Source organism: Patiria miniata, unplaced genomic scaffold, assembly GCF_015706575.1.
Source record: "Patiria miniata isolate m_02_andy unplaced genomic scaffold, ASM1570657v1 HiC_scaffold_25, whole genome shotgun sequence".
NCBI classification, from domain to species: Eukaryota; Metazoa; Echinodermata; class Asteroidea; order Valvatida; family Asterinidae; genus Patiria; species Patiria miniata.
In genome coordinates this window covers 185,693-206,059 of record NW_024037064.1, presented here as the reverse complement: position 1 = coordinate 206,059, position 20,367 = coordinate 185,693, and the positions used below count along the sequence as shown (strand labels likewise).

The 20,367-nt window shown below is 39.9% G+C and overlaps 1 long non-coding RNA gene across 1 annotated transcript; it reads left to right on the top strand.

Moving 5' to 3' along the window:
• The first annotated feature begins 9,259 nt into the window (after positions 1 to 9,259).
• LOC119733296 lies at positions 9,260 to 9,967 on the top strand. Its single transcript, XR_005271754.1, has 2 exons — positions 9,260 to 9,298; positions 9,741 to 9,967. It is a non-coding gene; the product is annotated as an uncharacterized LOC119733296 (long non-coding RNA).
• Positions 9,968 to 20,367: the final 10,400 nt, after the last annotated feature.

Here is a 20,367-nt window from a genome sequence, read left to right as displayed (position 1 = left end):
CCGGCGCTCAAACAGAAGGACTGAATTACAGAGAACTCCAGGGTTTAGATAAAACTCTTCAGACGTTAAGAGGTAACCTAGAACTTAATTTAGCGCGTCTCACAGAACTAGACCGAGAGATTGCAGCCACGAGGCAAGAACTCGACGAATCTCACAGCGAAGAGGGACGACGAGAGTTAAACGATAAATTGAGCGACTTGAACGTTGAAAGATCCGCCAGATTAGAAGCCGCAAAAGCCAACGAACGAGGGCTCAAAAGTCAGATCGCTAGAATCAAAGAAACCATTAATAAAATATTAGGCGACGACACGACTCTGGCGGAAAAGATTAGAACTCTGTTTAGAGAACAAGGTGTGACCATAGTGAGTATTTTAGCCGCTTTTAGTTTAGCCATCAGCACGATAGTGAGTAGCATCGTCGCTAGCGTGAGAGGTGCGGGTGCCCCAACCGCGCCATCGCCAACACCAACACCAACACCAAAAGGTGGTATCAAAGAGTGGATTTCAAAACAACTTGCTAATTTTGCATCTGCTCTTCAAAAACTCGGAGTGAGCGCGTTGGGTGCTCTGCCGGGTATCATAGGCAGCATACTCAGTTGGATATTTAACGCGCTGAGTAAGTCCGTATCGTGGTTGGCCGAACACGTGTGGGCTTTGTTTTTGGGTGTGGGAGCCTTGGTGTTTGCGTACCTGCAAAAATGATGGTAGTAATAGTTGTAATCAAGTTTAAACAAAAAAATAAGCCTTACCAGCACAAAGTTGGTAAGGCTTATTTTTTTTGGTGAGATTAGAGTGTGACTTATCGCAATGCCTCGTAAGCTAAAATACCCATGCCAACGATAGCCAATATTCCTACCGTCAACGATAATTTTTCGTCTTGGTGAGTTTGTAGTTTCGTGGGCTCCTGGGTTAAAACTGTAGGTGTAGGTGTTGGTGTGGGTGTTGGTGCTGGTGATACAACATCGTTCGTCATAGGCTCTGGGGCTGTTGGTAGCGCGACATCATCGGTGTCATCAAAAGAGTCGTCCGGTTGAGGTTGTGAGTTTAAATCTGGCACCAAACCAGTTTTCATAATCTGGGTAGCGATTTGAAGATTGTTGTTATAGCCGTCGTGCGTTCCAACCCTCAAGTTCATATCCGATGGAATTAAATACAACCCCGGTTTCACGACAAAATTTAAAGGCGTTCTGGCATACTGCAAAGAGTCTTGAAATTGATTGATACTCGTTTCCATGTCGTCTACTGCATTGATGATATCTTCAACGATGACGTTAAATTGTCTCTGAGCGTCTAATCCGGTGCCCGGTGATAATACGCTCGTTTTTGTTTGAGCCTGCGCACCGAGTAAAGCGTACACGTAAGATCTGATCGATTCGTTGATCTTTATGATTCCCGCGGGGGTAAACGAACTCGTGTCGGGTATAAAATCTAACCAAGCATTTTGTACCGATTCATTTTGTTCGATAAAGGCTACGGTGTAATCGCTATAACGCCCCGAACCCTTGGGTGGATCGTCCAAACCAAACCCCATTTTAGTTCCACCCATCATATTTTTACGATACTGACTATACTCGAGATTAAGGTCGGTTGTATCATAATCGTTTCCGGGTACGGGTACGTAAGACGTGTTCCAATAATAAGCTATACCTAAACCGTTAGAGTTTGTGTCTCTCGTCTGTTTAAAAGACTTGTTTTGATCTATGCCAAACAACAAACAGGTATCGGTAAAAGCTCTGAGATTATAACTGTTGTCTAGAGCTTTAAATGCGTCATCTCCCGGTAAAGGAGCGGCAAAGTCGTACAGGATCTTTCTAACCGTAGAATATAAATGAAAGTTAAAGATGGCCCAAACGTAACGGTTGCTCGCTTTTAAAAGATCGAATCCAACACCGCAGCCCGTAGTAGCGCAGTAGATCGCAAAATTTAACTGATTTTGATAAAACGACATGGGATGTGATTTCCAACGATCTACATCCTCATCCGTTGTGATGCGAGGCAATTTATAGTCTGAGGTTAAGTCGGGGAACAAGGTTAAAAACCCGTTGGTATTATTAACTATAACTTCCAGTTCACTGGGTTTAGTGCTGTTTAAAAACTTTGTTTGGGATGCAACTTGATGCTTTAGCTCGGTTGCCTTGGCTACATTTTGATTTACTTGTTTCGTTACCTGATCAGCTATCGATTGTATCTGCTTTTTTAACGACTTAAAATCACTCATTATTTTAGTTTCAGTTTTAATATAAAAAGACTTTAAAATAAATGCATTCGTTTCACTTGTTTCAAAATGAGCAGACGTTTAAATTAGAAGACGTCGTAGATAATTTAAACGGTCAAAAATCTGTACGCGTAAAAAGGCTAATGTTTAACCCCGGATATTTTAATATTTCCAGCGCCACGGAGATTGATTGGTTTACGCAAATAGATGGGAGACCCGCGTTTACCACAGATAAACCTCCCCTCATACCCGCGGAGTTTCTTTCAGATGTACACATAACAACGCCGGATAGAGATTTTATAGAGCGATTGTTACCCGATATACCATACCACTATTTATTTAACGATGAAAATATTTTACAAAAAACTATAAACGATCTTATAAAAGCGTACGAAGACGATAGACTAGAATCCGTTTTAGAATCAAACAAAAGAAAAAGAGCTATTATAGCTGAATGGCGAGGGTTGATTTTAGCCGCCATGAATTCAGAAATACCAGAAACTGAATTAGAACTTAATACGCTTCAATCTTTAGTAAGAATATTATTTGTTAGAGAAAGAAAAATCTTTGAAGGTGAGGAATTGGCTTTAAAGTTTATTGAAGGAGAAATGGGTGCGAGCGAGTTGAGCGAGTTGAGAGATAGTAGAGAAGCAGGGGTGATTATTAGAGGAAGTCTTATCGTGACGGGTGATGATTTAGATTTTATTCCTCCGAGTCATTTAGAGCCGTTACCACTCGGTAGTATCGGTTCGGTCATTATAGCACCGGGGTGGTACGACGTCGATTGGTTCGATTTCATTTTAAATTCTATACCCGGGGTAAGTTTTCGAATATTTAGAGAATCTAAAAAGGTGACATTGGTGATAACCGACGTAAATCTCAAATTGCGCTTGAACAGAGAAGTATCTCGATTACTCAATTTACCCAAAGGAAGACTGGTACCCAAAGTGGTGTATACGGGGTCTTACGACGTTAATCCGTTTAAATTTTTGTTTATTCACTGCCCGCAATTAAGTACGAGTGAAAACTTTTTTAATGGTCGTCCTTCTGACATCTTAAAAATCGTACCCGTGGCTACGCGCAAACCCGATATTGATAGAGCCGAGGGATTCAAAAATCTTAAAAACGGTATAATCAACAAACTGACATTTTCTATCAGCGGTGAAAAAGGACAGGTATTCAACAATAAGGGTGAGGGTATCATTATCGAGTTGGAGATCTTTTAATTTTAAAATCTTTTTATATTAAAAACATGAGTGTAGATGGTAAGGCGTTATACCCTGATATTTCTGGAGATGTACTCCAATTACCTAGTAACGAAGAAACAAAAGTGTACAGACTAAAAAAGATTGAAGAGATTCGATCTTTAATCTTGAAAGAGAGAGACCACCGAGAGCGCACTTATAAAAAAATAAAGAGAATGATCGACACTATTAATTACGTAGAGATAGGATTAGAAGGATTGGGGGCTATAGCGGGGGCTGTCAGTATTCCCGCTCTCTTGGGTGTTATATCAGCCCCCGTTGGATTGGTGCTAGAAGGAACGTTTATAGGCGCTTTTGGTGTAGATATTCTGCTTAGAATCGCGTCTAAGCGATTATCCGCCAAGCTAAAAAAGCACGACCAGATTAAGATATTAGCGGACTCCAAACTTAATACGATTGAAGAATACGTGTCACAAGCCATCAACGACGGAGATATATCGCACGAAGAGTTCTTATTGATTACGAGAGAGCTCGCCAAATTTAACGAGCTTAAGCAAAAAATTAGAGCAAAGACCAGCACAAAGCTTCAAAAAATTAAAAACGATACAGACTTTGAAAAAGAAGTTAAAAAACGGGTAGACGAACGGCTGGCAAAAGAAAAAAAATCTCTTATCGAAAAACTTACAAGTTCAAATTCACGGTAAATAAACATTATGAAAGCGAGCCACCGAGTTATACCTCTATTTCACCTCTTAGGGCTACGCCCTCGGCCCCGCCTTTATTGTAGTGGTCATCGTATCTTTTTAGTGCCTTATTCAATTGATTTTGAGTCACTTTAAATAAATCTCTAACTCGTTCTTTGTCTAATCCAACGACGTGATGATAACACCCCGCTATTAACGAGCGTTTGACGCAACCATTTCCCCTCAATGTTTTGTAATTAACGAGCTCGTTATATTTGTTGATTGTTTCTTGGACATCTTCCAAGTCTTGCTCTGGACAAACAGAAAAAATAAGTTTCTCCACAGTTTTTCTTTTGTTTCTTTTTAAAATTGACCAATTGATACGATCTTCTTGCGCATTTTCTGCCGAAAAATCAAAGTAACGTGAGACTATTTCACCGCACGTTTCACAAACTAAAAAACCATTCTCGATGATTATATGATGATCGCACTTATCCCCAAGTTGTGACGTCCCAAAGTATTCCATCTATTTAATAAACTTTAAATAAAAATGATTGCATTTTTAAATAAAGAATTAAATATCGCCCTCTGTTTCTTTATATAATTGAAATCAGATCTCTTAGTGCCCGTTAATAGCGCCCTCTGTTTTTTATCGGTACAATAACCCTTATCATAAAATTAAATACCGCCCTCTGTTTATAATACCTCACCACCAATGAATGGCGCCCTCTGTTGATTTCTTTTATTATAATTGCACTTGGACTCGATAAATCGATCATTTATTATACCACCCTCTGTTTATATTATTTTGATATCCATTAGCGCCCTCTATTGATTTTGTATTATAATTGAACTTGGACTCGATAAAACTATCATTCATACGTTCTCTTTATTTGATATTCATATATTATAATTTATACAGTAAAAAGCCACTCCGGGTGGCTTTTTTGTTGTCATTCAAATTAGCTCATTTAAATAGCTTTTATTACATCTTTATATATACAGTAAAAAGCCACTCCGAGTGGCTTTTTTGTTGTCATTCAAATATATACAGTAAATATATACAGTTAATATATACAGTAAAAAGCCACTCCGAGTGGCTTTTTCTTTGTTATTCAAAGTAGCTCATTTAAATAGCTTTTATGACATCTTAATATATACAGTAAAAAACCACTCTGAGTGGCTTTTTCGTTGTTATTCAAATTAGCTCATTTAAATAGCTTTTCTGGCATCTTAATATATACAGTAAAAAGCCACTCCGAGTGGCTTTTTCGTTGTTATTCAAATTAGCTCATTTAAATAGCTTTTCTGGCATCTTAATATATACAGTAAAAAGCCACTCCGAGTGGCTTTTTCGTTGTTATTCAAATTAGCTCATTTAAATAGCTTTTATGACATCTTAATATATACAGTAAAAAGCCACTCCGAGTGGCTTTTTCGTTGTTATTCAAAGTAGCTCATTTAAATAGCTTTTCATACATCTTAATATATACAGTAAAAAGCCACTCCGAGTGGCTTTTTCGTTGTTATTCAAAGTAGCTCATTTAAATAGCTTTTCTTACATCTTAATATATACAGTAAAAAGCCACTCCGAGTGGCTTTTTTGTTGTCATTCAAATTAGCTCATTTAAATAGCTTTTCTGACATCTTAATATATACAGTAAAAAGCCACTCCGAGTGGCTTTTTTGTTGTCGTTCAAATTAGCTCATTTAAATAGCTTTTCATACATCCTAATATATACAGTAAAAAGCCACTCCGAGTGGCTTTTTCGTTGTCATTCAAAGTAGCTCATTTAAATAGCTTTTTGGTTTGTCATATATCAAAAGGTTTTTGCATTTTTTAACTGCTGAGTCAAATCTCCTATTTTGACCACGATCCATTCACCCACCGTGTTGACCATGCTGTTTGCCAATGTGACGAAATCTTGCCCGTATGTAACATCTACAACACTAGATGGACAGTTCATCTGAAAAAAAGGAGAAATAGGCCTTAATAAGTAAATTTTGTTACACACAAACATACAGTAATAATAATTTGGGGCCTAATCATCCTTACTCGCATCTGGCATGCTAAATTGCAAAAGACGCAACTACAACGTGTTCGGGGCCGCTGACAAGTAAAGACGCCTATGGTTTTCGCCTTTTACACACAAATCACCCTGACATATTGGACACCTGATGTATAAAAAATACACGTTATAAGCGTATTATAATTACCTTTGAAAGTTGGTCTGTGGTAGTTTAGCTGCTCGTATTCGGAAATGAAGCTATACAGTTGTACAGTGCTGTCGAGTCTGGATATGATGAGATACCACTGAACTCCGCCTTATAAATCCGACTGGCCATCCGCTGTGAGGGTATCTGGCTTATATAGGAACTAAAAATAGCAACCATTGTTTGCTTCTGACGTTGCGATGAGTCATATCCTGGCTGCCCCAACTAACAAAAGCAATTCATCACGGTCCATTGAATTTCAATAGATGTTTACCCCCAACTGCAAAAGTGTGTCACCCCATAGAGCTGGGTCCTAGCTCTATGGTCACCCTGAGTCACTTCATATTTTGCAAGTCAGGGTTGGAGTAGACTTGTACGAGTCGTATTTAACACAAGCTCAAAAATGAAAAATATAAATATAGAGGGCCTGGCCTTATTTCGAGACTGAGATATTGAGAGAGATATTTGGGAGGGAGATCATTGGGAGAGAGATCATTGGGAGGGAGAGGGAGATCATTGGGAGGGATCAGGGGGAGGGATCAGGGGGAGGGATAAAGTCTGGTACCTGCCCTTCTCCCCATTGGCCCTGTACTACCCCCAGACCTATGGCAAAGTCTGGTATCCCCCACTTATACCTACTTTTGGAGTGCCTGGCTTACAAATTTACAGCTTGCATTTGGTTTCCTCTTGTAGGGAGTCCGGCAAATTTTATTTTTTAAAGAAAGAAATCTCAAGTTTTGTATCACTGAAAGCAAACTACACAACAAAATCAATGGCGTTTGAATCAGGCTCATAGGTGTTTGCCCTTTGGAGATACAACAATTTAAATCAAATTTTGAGTTTCTATTCTGTAAGATTTACATTATTTACTTTTAGCATGTTTTATAAATCTTATTTTCAAAACCTATCAAAAATGCTTAATATCATAGGAATCCCCATTAAATAAACAACAGCTTGATTTTTGCATCAGGTTTTTACCACTCATAACCAAAAAGTTACGACCCCCTCCCCCGACCTTCGCACTGTCCAGGCGCGCGCCGAGCAAACACCGCGATGCGACCAGACAATGCCAGACGGCCCGCCGTTACGCACGGGCAAAGCATAGTTCCAATCCCGCTCCACACAACGGGATAAGTGTCCACGCATTATCCCGCTCCAAACAACATGGCAACACGGAACATGCGTGCATGATATCACTCAGTTCATCAAAATGACCATGAATTCTCGGATCATCCGATTTGAATCCAATGGCTTCGAAGAATTTTAAGATCATGGCAAGAGGTAGGGAGTCCAGAGGTTTTGGCCGTATATCTGTAACCACGCAAAATTAGTCAATTTCAAACCGTGCTTATACATGTAATAAGTATCAACATGGCTCTAAAAATACAAAAAAAAGTATCCTGGTACCACGAGGAATACTGACTCCTATTATTAAAACATTCCTTCAGAACTTTGCATTCATTTGGATGGAAAAACGAATTCTGAAATCGCGCTTTCCATATCAACCATTTGCGCCAAACATTACCATGTGAGCCGGAACTTTCATTTAAATCACCGTGTAAAAATAAAATCTACTTGATAAATCGTAACTGTTTTTATCATATCTTTATAAAAAAAATGGTACGGACTAGTACACTCGATCGTACCCAGAAAGTTCAGACTTTTACTGAAACAGTGGCCTATAAAAAGAAATGATTAAGCTTGCCGCACCTTGCCGCAAATCATTTTTAAAGGTCGGGGTACAGAGGCAAAACAAGAAAATTGTGTACAACACTGCAACCAGACCAGTCTACTACCACATGTTATTGTACGCAGATGGGATTGGTGCCAGACTTATGTAGTCTGGCACGCGGTAACAGTTATAACGCTTGCACGCGCGCACGTGGAAAGCTGAAGCGCAGGCTAGGCGAAGATGCTACGTACGTGAGTACGTTCAATGCAACCATTTCCAGTTCATTCGTGCGTACATTGTATATGCATTCGTTTCACGGAACCCACTGCGGCAGAATCTCGAAGGTTTGATACGGTAAAAAATTAAAATTAATTAGAATAGAAAACACATCAAAATGGGCGGCCTCGAGCCGGCCTCGACAGATTTGCCGAGGCCGTAAGGCTCCGAGGCCGAGGCCTTGCACCTCCGAGGCCAAGGCCGAGGCCAAGGCCATGAAAATCGGCCTCGAGGCCCGCCTCGAGGCCGAGGCCGGCCTCGAGACCTCCAACACTGATAATCACAATGCATTCCTTAATCCTAACAGTCCTGAATCCTCCAATTTCAATATGATTTTTACATTTCATGTATAGTCAGCGTGGTCAGGATTTGCTGGCATGCATCATGCAGGAACATGATGATGGAGGAATGGAGGTCATTCTTTGCAGGCAGGAGCCTGACATTGCTCATTTAATTAATGTTCTTGAAAACGTCTCAAGGAAACTGTGTACTGTATGTTCTAAATGCGTAAACAAAGGATTTGACATGTAGGCCCTACATGTAGGTTACATTGCCAGGGCCGTCATTAGGCTTTTCTTTTTCGCCCTTAGTCATATAATTGTAGAGTATTTTTTCCATTAATTTCAAATTTGACCTGGGACTAAAATGACTTGAGACTTAGTTGACATTGGACCGACTTTATACATTTGTACCTGGGACCAAGTTGACCTGGAACTGAGTTGGCCATGCTGTCTCAGACGGTCAGACCCCGTCAGTTAGGGACCGAGTCGGTAACAGTCTTGTGGTTGTTGGGTACGGAGTTTACTCCAAACCCATGTAATGCATGCTCTTGTTCTTGTTGTGTAAAAACACAAAAGTCACGTAACTGTACAAGAACTTGAATGTGTACTTTAATTTGCCATCTAGAGCTATTGGTTGTCTCTCGGACGCTGTGGAGGAGGTTGGCCTACATTTCTTCTTATGCGGAGTGTACGGCATTCCACCATGACACGCATGACGAAGGATACCTTCAGAAAATTTGACAACTTTCATCGGTGAGCATCTTGATATTATTTTACGTAGAAATTGATCATGGCATGTACCGGTATGTACATGCATGTACATACATCATGTACATGTACAAGTACATGTTTACATGTATGTTTGTGCCTATAGAAAAAGATAAAATATGAAACTTTCTTATCTTCTATAGTTTTTAACACTCATATTCAATGCAAGAAAAATCCCAGCAAAGTTGTTTAAGATAAGGCGCAGACAAAAATCTTGAAAATAACCTGGCAATAATTTTCAACAGAGACTTTTGAGACGCTTCCTTTTACCTGTCCTTTTCATTTTTTTACATCCCATTTAACCTAATGTGCACATGTTCAAATTGACGTCAACACCAGAAAAGGACTGGTGTATTTGCTGCCACCATGCATCTCAAAGTATCCCATTAACTTTGTTCCATTTGTTATATTCTTGTTGTGCTTTCAGGTTTTGAAGAGTTTCTTCCTATTTCTGGATTGAAGATGGCAACGACATGCATGGCCGCGTATAATGGACGAGCTTTGGATTCCTCCGCATCTGATCTGTACTACCCACCCATTGCGATTGAACTCCGTATCAGTTCCTGACCATGCCATGACATGGCCATGTTCATTCAAACAGCCCAACCCCCACTCTGAACCTTTCTAAATAGTCCATGGTGTGGAGTACATGTATTTTTAGTGTGATCTGAATTGGGAATGGTAGGTGTAGTCTGTTCGCTGCCTCCCTGTCCCAGATGCTTGAATAATATAGTTGACGTAAACATTTCATATATAAATGAATATCTTACTGCCGGAGGGGGGGCGGGGGGGGTTGAGAGAATTGAGATAGTTTGGGAATTTAGGAGATAACTGACATCCCCCACAGTGCGACACTTTTAGAGCGCACCCATGCATTTTCGGTTTCACGAACTGACACTGATCTTAATTTTACCAATTAAATCGCTTTTTAATGAAAAATTTGTACATGTATAATCGCACAAGTACACGGATAGATGTATTGCCGCATCATGCTTGGGTGTCAGTTCGTGAAAACAAAAATGTACGGGGTGCGCTCTAAAAGTGCCGCACTGTGGCGGATGTCACTTTGTAAAACCCAAAATATCCCGGTTCTGTAAACACGCGCACGTACAGTGCACACACGGGTGCGAGAGTGTCGTAGTGACGGTGACAATCTGTACCTGATTTCACGACACTTATTGTAGCCTACGATGCATCGTTGTATCCCTAGGATGACACATCCTGTGATTCATTTCACAAAATATGCTGTAAGTGCGACACGTCGTAGTGTATTCAAAGGACAAAAGGTGACTACATGTACATGTATTTTCATGTTATATATTTATTCAAAGAACAGTATATAGTCGTCGAAAAGTCAACAAAGAGTCGTCAATTGTACTTGTGAAAACTTTTCTAAAATATTTAACAAAATTGACGATGTATGATGCATTCACACTGGAAAAGAACTTCACAGTGGACTGTGTTTGCATCAAATTGTGAAGTGATGTGCTTTGTAAATCTGGTGCAGGTCCGATCCAGGTACGTGTACACGTACGTATGTGAAATTTTAATGAAGCAAAAATTTGAAACCTGAAATTGCCATCACCACCACTCATGAAATAGTGCAGTTGAACTGCAAACTCCATTCTCCAACAAAATATTAATAATAAATAAATATTAAAAAAGCCTTTACTGTCTTCAGGTGTGAGGGTATGCTTAAATCCATTTGCCGTTTCATAAAGTTAAATTTTTGAATCACTTTCTTGAATCAACTGCAACTACCCTATTTAATTTTTCAGACTTTTCATAGTTTTATCACTTGCCAAACCTGATTTCACTGGTTGAGTTCGTGCCTGCATTACATGTGCACTTTATTTACTTGTAAAATATGGCTGTTGTGAAGTTTCACTAACTGTAAATGAAATTTTTTTTTTAAATGATATGGATTGGTTGTGAAATAAAGAATGCGTTTATTGCCAAACAAAAACCTATTTGTTATTGTTTTGTTTAAGCTATAGATCCAATTAATTGTCAGCAACTTCCCCCAGAATATTAAGAGGATAGAGTGTCTCATACTGATGGCAAATTCATGCTTGGTTTTGGATTGTGCTGCTTTAATATGCTGTACAACACTCACTCACTCACTCACTGTACAACACTAAACATTTGTGAATTTCCGATTGTGTGTTTATTTTGTCCACAGTGAGTGTTTTCATCTAAAGACAGATGGTTCTTTATTTCTATGTAATCTGTTTTGCATTTTATGTATTTTAAAATTTTATTCAATGTCTTGCGATTGTCCGTAAAATGCGATGGTTTTACGTACACATATGTACATGTGTACACGTTGTACGGCGCTTTTGTGTACACAACACACGCGGCGCTAGGCCAGTTGGTACCCGCGCGCCAGTTTGCATGTATTAGTGGGATACTAGATCATGAACCAGCGATGCAGCAGCCCGAATTCTCAGCGAAGCTTTGGAATTGTAGGCTGACTTTCAACGTCTATATTTTATTTTAAAATGTCGACCCGACCAAGAAAAAGTATGATTTGGCTACTTTCATAACTGAATAATGGTATCAACATACAGATTTCTTCTGAAAAACTGCGTTTCGCTTTTCTTGAAGGGCTTTTAAAAGTCTTCGATACGCAAATACATTCATCCCGCATTGCAAAAATGTTGGCAAAAATTCCCCTAAAACACACCTTGGCATATAAATTATACCCCTTTCTCATTTATTTCCTAAAGAAAACATCATATCCCGTCATTGCCTGTCATTTATGATAATAAAACGTATTTCTAAAGTGTCTAATTTTGACATTTTTTGGGACGAAACATCAATGTTTTTTTCTGTATGTGGACAGCGCCATGTTGTGTGACGTCACCGGCATCATTGGAGTTCACAAATACAGAACTAACGCATTACAGAACCTTTGTGTGTGTGCGCGCTATGCATGTGGAACTGCCGTGGGGGCCAGATTCACAGAATTTTCCTTAATAACTCCTATGAACATCTATGGAAATTAACAGCATGCAAGGTTTGGACCCATTCGTGGATTCCCAAATTGCAAACCAAGTACAAATTAGAAGCATGGGGAGGAGCCAATTCACAGAAATTTTCAAAAATGTGTCACTTGACACGCAAGAAGGTATGCGAGAAGGTTGTCATTCATTTGTAGCTTCCCATATTGTAACAACGCATTGGGGGATTTACAAAAATTTCCAAAACTGTGTCACATGACAAATCTTTGGAAATGATCTTCTTTTGTTTTCTTCAAATTGAGAGCATGGCAAAAAGTTGTCAACCATTCGAGGATTCCCCCAATTGCAAACTAAGTACCGGTACCAATTGGAACGCATTCGGGAGGTGGCAGATTCACAGAAATTTCCAAAAATGTGTCACTTGACACATCTTTGGAAAGGATCTTATTTTGTTTTCTGCAAATTGACAGCATGCCAGAAGGTTGTCAACCATTCGTGAATTAAGTACAAATTAGAACACGTAGGGGAGTAGGAGGATTCACAGAAATGTCCAAAAATGTGTTACTTGACACACGTTTGGAAATTGGCAGCATGCGAGAAGGTTGCATTCCCCAATAGGTCTTGTAAAATGACGTCATTTCCTACAGACCAGCCGCGTGCATCAACATACTGAGCATCCAATTGCATAACGGGCATTGGCCGCGTCGACATTCGAAAAACATTTCAAGCAATAAGCGCACATGTTTGGAACATTTTCAACACTGCGCGATGCATGATATATTGCGTAAAATACGCAGTTGCAGCTCTCCTACAGATTTGGACGTCATTGAGCAAGCCCTATTGCAAACCAAGTACAAATAGCAATGCATGGGGGGGGACCAATTCACAGACATTTCCAAAAATGGGTCTCTTGACACATGTTTGGAAATAATAACAATAATAATAATAATGAACATTTATAAGGCGCCGATATCCGCCAAGCAAGACGCTCATGGCGCACAATACATACAAAACAATTACAGTATAAATCAAGTTGAATTTGAATAACAGAAATTAGTGACAGGAGTAATAAACATCAACTCTTTAAACACAAAAACGTGAGGTAAACATATGAGTTTTCACAGAAGATTTAAATACAGACAATGATGATGACTGGCGAATTTCAAGGGGTAGATTGTTCCAGAGTTTGGGAGCGGCGCTTGAGAAAGACCGGTTTCCCCAAGAGTGATTGGTGCGGGGAACAGTAAGCTGTAGCACTCCGGCCGAACGAAGACTACGTGACGGCTGATATTTCGAGATAATGTCCATTATATAGTCCGGTGAAGTTCCTTGTAGTGACTTGAAAGCGATGTGGGGGTCAAAAGTGACACCTAGGTTGCGACACTTGGTGGAAGGATGGATGTGGCAATCTCCAATCCTAATGCTGGTGATATTGAACTTGGCGAGTTGTTATTTTGAGCCACACAGGATAAATTCAGACTTGTTGTCATTCAATTTGAGACTGTTTGTCATCATCCATGTCTTGATCTCATCAATGCAAGCCTCGAGATTCTCCAGGGCAGACACAGCATTGGGTTGAGATGGATTGAAGGATTGATACAGCTGTATGTCATCAGCATAGCAGTGATATTGAAGGTTGTGTTTCTGGATGATCTGGCCGAGTGGTAAAATGTAGATGGTGAATAACATGGGACCGCCAACAGATCCTTGAGGAACACCACAGTCAAGGGAGGTAGGGGCAGATAATAATCCATTGAAGTTAACAGACTGTTGCCGGTCTGCAAGGTATGAGTCAAACCACTGCAAGGCTGCATCGTGCACTCCCAAAGAGTGCAAGCGACAGATCAGGATGGCGTGATCTATGGTGTCAAATGCTGATGACAGATCGAGAAGCACAAGCGCTGTTACTTTGCCAACATCCATCTGTCGTAGGATGTGGTCGCGGACAGATGAACAAGTAATGTTTCTACACTATGGTTCTGACGATTTGCAGATTGGCGACTATCCAATAGATCATTATTCCGTAAATGCATCGACAGCCTGGGGATAGCAACACGCTCAAGTAACTTTGAGATGTACGGCAAGTTGGAAACTGGGTGGTAGTTTTGGAGTTCTTTAACAATGCTGGACACATGTGGGCAACTTTGAAAACTGAAGGAACAACACTGCATTGCAGGCTGCGATTGATAATCGTGGTGATGGCAGGAACGATGGATTCAGAACATTGCTTAAGGAGCCAGGTTGGTATAGGGTTCAAGTCACATGATTTGGCTGGGGATTTGAAGATGACAGTGCAAACCTCATCTTGAGAGGCAGAACGGAGACTGGTCAGTGTAGTTTGTGTTGGCGGGGTCGGGGTAGAAGTATCTGTATCTGGCACAAGGAGAGGTAGTGCATCACGAATCAAAGAAATCTTGGACGTGAAAAAAACGGCTGAAATGGTCAGCCAGTGACTTGTCGGAATCGTACTTGTTGTGAAGAAGATTCCTTATTCCTATGGAGAAGCTTGTTGGCGAAACGAAACAGTTGTTTTTGATCAACGGAACACTTGGAGACTATTTCTGAGTAATGGGTTCTTTTGGCCTTACGGATCAGCGAGATCACATGCTGGCATTGTTGGTGATGTAGTTGGCAGTCAATCTCGAGTGAGGATGCATGCCACCTGGGCTCAAGCTGTCTTCGTCTGTGCTTAGCTTGGAACACCTCATCAGTGTACCAACCGGTGTCGGGCCGAAAAGAAATGACGGAACTCGTACTCAGGCAGCAAAGTACTCGTACTCGAATAGCAGTACTCGGGGGAAATGGTATAGCTTGACTTTATACACCATGGCCTTATTTTATCAATACTTTCAGTTTGAAATGGTTGACTGGCTTGTGGAGAAATGGAAGTTTCCTGATTTTCCTCTGTGCACGTCCAGACAAACACAACAGCTAGCCGTGATTGGGTCTGCATATCGGTCTGACTGGGTCTGGGCCAATTATTACGCACAATCAACCATTTGCCATATGGCTGTATTCGGAATACAACTACATGTACTTGTACTCGTACTCGGAAGTAAAGTACTCGTACTCGGAAGTATAAGTACTCATACTCGGAGACCTGTTCTTGTACTCGGAGGTACAAGTTCTCGTACTCGGTTACTTAAGTACTCAGGGATGTGATTGGGATGTGACAAAAATCCCTAAAAATGTTATGCACGAGTACAAACTCTGGCAAGCGCGAAGCCATTACGGCGTGGGGTCCGGGGCCCGCTTAAAATTTTTGGATTTTAGATGCTCTGTGGTGCAATCTAAGCTTTTCTGGGCCATCATTTGAGCCAAAATATTTTGCCAATTTTGTTATTTCTTTTTTCACTTTTGTTGCATTTTGTTTCAGTTCATCACCATCATCATTGATTTGTCACTTATTTGTAATTATACGTACTCCATGGTGATTACTAATAACCATTGTAAAAGCATGAAGAAATAAATAAACCAAGATTATTCTACACAAATATTTGTTTTGCTTCATCCACAACTGAATGGCACATACCATCTTTGGAAGCACCAGACTAATCAGTCTCAATGATGATGTGCTTCGGGTGTTTCACATGGGATACGAGCAATTTCTTTCCACTCGACGCGTAGTTACATTATAATAGACATCGGGTCTTTCGGCGCCACGATTGCATTTTCAACATGGTACAACTTTGAAGGTGGATTCGTCATTTAGTTATGTAAAAAAATTACAGTAAATAATTGTTGATGATAACGTTGAGAAATAGACATCGGGAGTAGGTGTATACCTCCCGGCCCGGCACGGATGCCGGCCCGCGTCGCCACCGGCGAACTACGATCAAATGTATCTCGCTTGCAATTCAAAAAGCAACACACTTGCGTTCCGTCTAGCTTGCAAGAGCATGTCTCGAGTGCTAAAACTTGCCTTTGGGCAATAACTGATGATTGTTTTTGTCCTAAGAACAAACAGATCTCTTTTATGTACCAAACTTATCAGATTTGTATTTTCTGCAACGCGTAGTAACGTCAAAACCCAACTTTCTTCATTAAAAAACGTTTTATGGACGGATCAATGACCTTCAGGGGTGTTTCAATTTTTTTCAGGGTTTTACATCTCGAATAAAGTCTTTACAAAATTATATGATGACGTGACGTTGAAAAAGTCAATTTAAAACAAGGACATGTTTTGGACTAAGTGAAAAAGTATAATTTGTAATTCAAAAGCGCGTGGAACTGCTGGCAAATTGTTCTTACTGAAACACACCCTTGACCAATGGGGGTGGTCCAAAGAGCAGTGCACAACGTGTGTTTGTCGCACACAGCACATAAATGCATGTTTGTAGAGAATAAATCGTGTACATTCATATGAATCGCATTCAATAACGGTATATGCAGGGTACGTACAGGTTACGTATGATGGGATCGCGGTCGAGTCGAGTACTCAATGTTTGCAGGCTCATGTTTAATATCGGTGCCGGTATTTTTGTAAGGAGGTTCCCTCCTCCTTCCCTCCTTTTCTCTCACCTCCCCCTCTTTTTCCCCCTTCTATTCCTTTTTTTTTTGGACTCAAATTTGACGGGGGGCACGTGCTCCCGCGGCCCTCCCCTGGATCTGCGCCTGCTACATCAGGAGTCCCCCAGGGCACCGTACTAGGCCCTTTGATGTTTCTACTCTACATCAATGACATTGGTGACAACATTAGCAAAGACACCAAAATCAAGTTATTTGCTGATGACTGCCTACTATTCCGACGCGTTGCTAACTTCAATGACCAACAACAACTCCAAAAAGATCTGGATAGCCTTGTGACTTGGTCTCATCAATGGCAGATGTCATTTAAGCCACAGAAATGTCCCACCCTACATGACAAGAAGCAAAAATCATCATGATAATATCTACAGATTGATGAATGCCAACCTTTCTGTTGTACCCAACCATCCATACCTTGGAGTTGAAATTCAAAAAGATTTGTCATGGTCTCTTCACATCATTCAAATAGCAAGCAGAGCTAATACAACACTTGGTTTTGTGAGCCCATGCCTCCAACACTGCAGAACAGTCAGCAGGGTCACTATGCTTTACCGCTCCATCTATGAAGAAATTGCCCTTAACATCCCTAATTACATCACCCCAGTAGAACGACCACAAAGAAATAGACATAATCAGCCCTACGCTTCCTTGCAATGCCGCACACAAGCGTACCACAAAAGTTTGTTCCCAAAGACGATTGAAGACTGAAACGAGCTCCCAAATGATCTTATTTATCAAACATCATCATCCCAATTTAAGATAGCCCTAGGAAAACATCTTTCATCACAACCTTAATTTCACGCTTGCACGGCACCGGCGTGAAGTCAAACTGCATGATGATGCCTAGCAGCGATATCCAGTCAACATTCTTAAATTTGTTAAAAAGTGTAATGTCACGATTCAACCATCCTTTTTTACCAGACTACCTCTCAAACTGAATTGACATTGCATGACTGGACATGGCGTCACGTTATCGTCACCTGGGGGTACAAAGACTCAGGGTCAATAGAACAGAGGATCAAGCAGAGGATATGAACCAAAAACTTTTCAATTCATTCAAGGATAACTAAGGCTACACCATGGAACAAAAGAGGAATCAAACCAAGGTCAAAGCCCATGCAGAACATAAACTTGCTACTTACTTTATCATCAATGGTGTCAATCTTAGTCAGCACTACTCCATCAATCAGTGGAGGTTGATCCATGTCTCAATGGTGTGCTCGATTGATTGCCTTGGTCCACTGCTTCGTTACCACCCAAATAACTCCCCAACTAAGAGAACTAACTCAGACTGGTTGATTTCGATCAGCTGTTTGAGCAAAAATAACAAAACAGGAATAACAGTAATCACAAGGAAATTAAACATTTTCTATCTTTGTGCAGTTCTCTCTTGAAGCCAATAAATTGAATTCTGTTTTTTACATCGTGTTTCTACATTGGAAGCTACGGCAACAGTTGAAAATCAGTTACAACGAGTTGCAATACGACAGCTGTTTCTTGCAGCGTGTTCTTGAAAGCGTGTTTGGCAATTAAACCGTGTAATTTGTGAATTTTTTTTATTTCATTTCAACCAGCAAACTAGTGCTCAAAATCTAAACAAGGATGCTTAATAACTAACCTGATGAAGTTTTGGCTCTATGAATGCTCTATATTTCGAGAAAACTGAACAAACATAACCACAATATTCTGAATCTCAAATTCCAAAGTTGCCGGGTCATATTTTGAATTGCGCCCTCTCATGACACATTCCCCAAATCAGCATTTGGGACATGATTCTCATTCAGCCGGTTTCACATATGTGTGGATGCTCCAATTGAAAACCAAGAACAAACTGAACCGTACACTGCCCACTTAAGTTAGGAATATATGTCTATGTAGAACAAAGGTTCACAAAATTAAATCCCTTCCAGTACAATCAATGAATTTGTTAAAAAAAATGTATCTTTAATAGTGTGATAAATTTCAGTAAACATTCTATGTGCGCAAAAAAGTTATTTCTGATTTGATGACATCATCAGTCAAAAGCGGTAAGTGAATACTGATAAAGTTCGGAGAGGATGCATTTTCATTGTGAAGTGAAAAAAAGGTATGAAAATATGGGAAATATAATTGTTTGTATTAATAACACCTAACTTCCGGTTTGATGACGTCACAGCATTAGAGTTATCCAAACGTGAACATTGTAATGGATATCATTACTTGGACTACGAAGATATGACAGGGATCAAATGATAGAATTAAATTAAACATATGATCCTTTTCAAATTCTAAAATTAAAGAAAGCAAACTCTATTTGATGTGCCACTAGGGGGCGCCCTTTCGTATTATGACGTCGTCACACTTTTTTTGTGTCTGGTATTCCTCACTTTCATAATAATAATATGTGTGTAGTAAAATGCTTCCACTTTTGACTTGCATTCGGTTTTTATTTCCGGTAACAGCGGAAGTGAAGGTCAAGCGGTTTTGTGTCTGGAACAAGAAATGTTTCTCACGGCATAGTCTACAACCTCACGAAAAAACGAACACGATACTCTATGTAGTTCAAAAGATACAGCGCAAACTATTTTGTCAGAATTTGCCCTGAAATTGCTTGTAATTTGATACTTGATGACTTCATGATGACGTAACAAAATTTAGAACATCTTCGTAACATGGTACAAGTTCACACTAGGTTTCTGGATCATACTGTGACCAAAATGACCCCAAATCCCACTTTTTACTTAAGTTTTATTACTCTAAATCTTACATATATCCTCCTAGAGATCTGGCATTTTTGTCTAGAAAATTCCTGTTGTCTTTTCAGGTATTATTTCTAGGTAGTTTTGAGTTTTTTCCTGCCGAAATTCTGTGTGTACACTCAAGTGTTTGTTTACACATGTCAGCTGTGCTATAAATAGCGTGATGGAAAAATCCAACATGGCTGCCATTTGAGCAGCGCTTAAAACATTTCTGATTGGCTGAAAGTTCTAAAATTATTTCTAGCAAACTGAGACTTCTAAAAAGTAATTTATATTATTAGAACGTTTTACTAAATAATTATGTAGCTTCTTTAGATGTGAAGTTGTCTAATTTGAATCAACTTTGAAAGTTGGGCAAGTTTTGATGACTTTTCTGTCAGATTTCGTCTGGTAAGTCACAGCCTCGACTCCATGGGCGCGTGCGCATTCCTTCACTAACCCGTAACTAAAGCGTATTGCGTGCGCATTTCGAAGATTGATACATTAAATACAAATCTTTGCTAAATAACGCAATGTCCAAACCTTATGTTTAAAAGGATGGATTCTTCAAAATCACAATTTTTAACATTTTAAAGATGGCGTCGGCACGTAAAATGGATAAACTGCAGCCTAATTATAATGTGCCATATTTTGATACATTTAAATTACACAATTCCAGGGGTTAAGATCGCGCAAGGCATGATGGGAAGCAACATGGCGCAGCAAGATCTCGTACCCATGGGAACAAGGTTGGGTAAGTCAGTGATTGTCTCATGATTATTCATATCTGTGACATCACTGAATTTTCTTCAATGAACTTAAGGTTTGTTTACATTCACTACTTGTA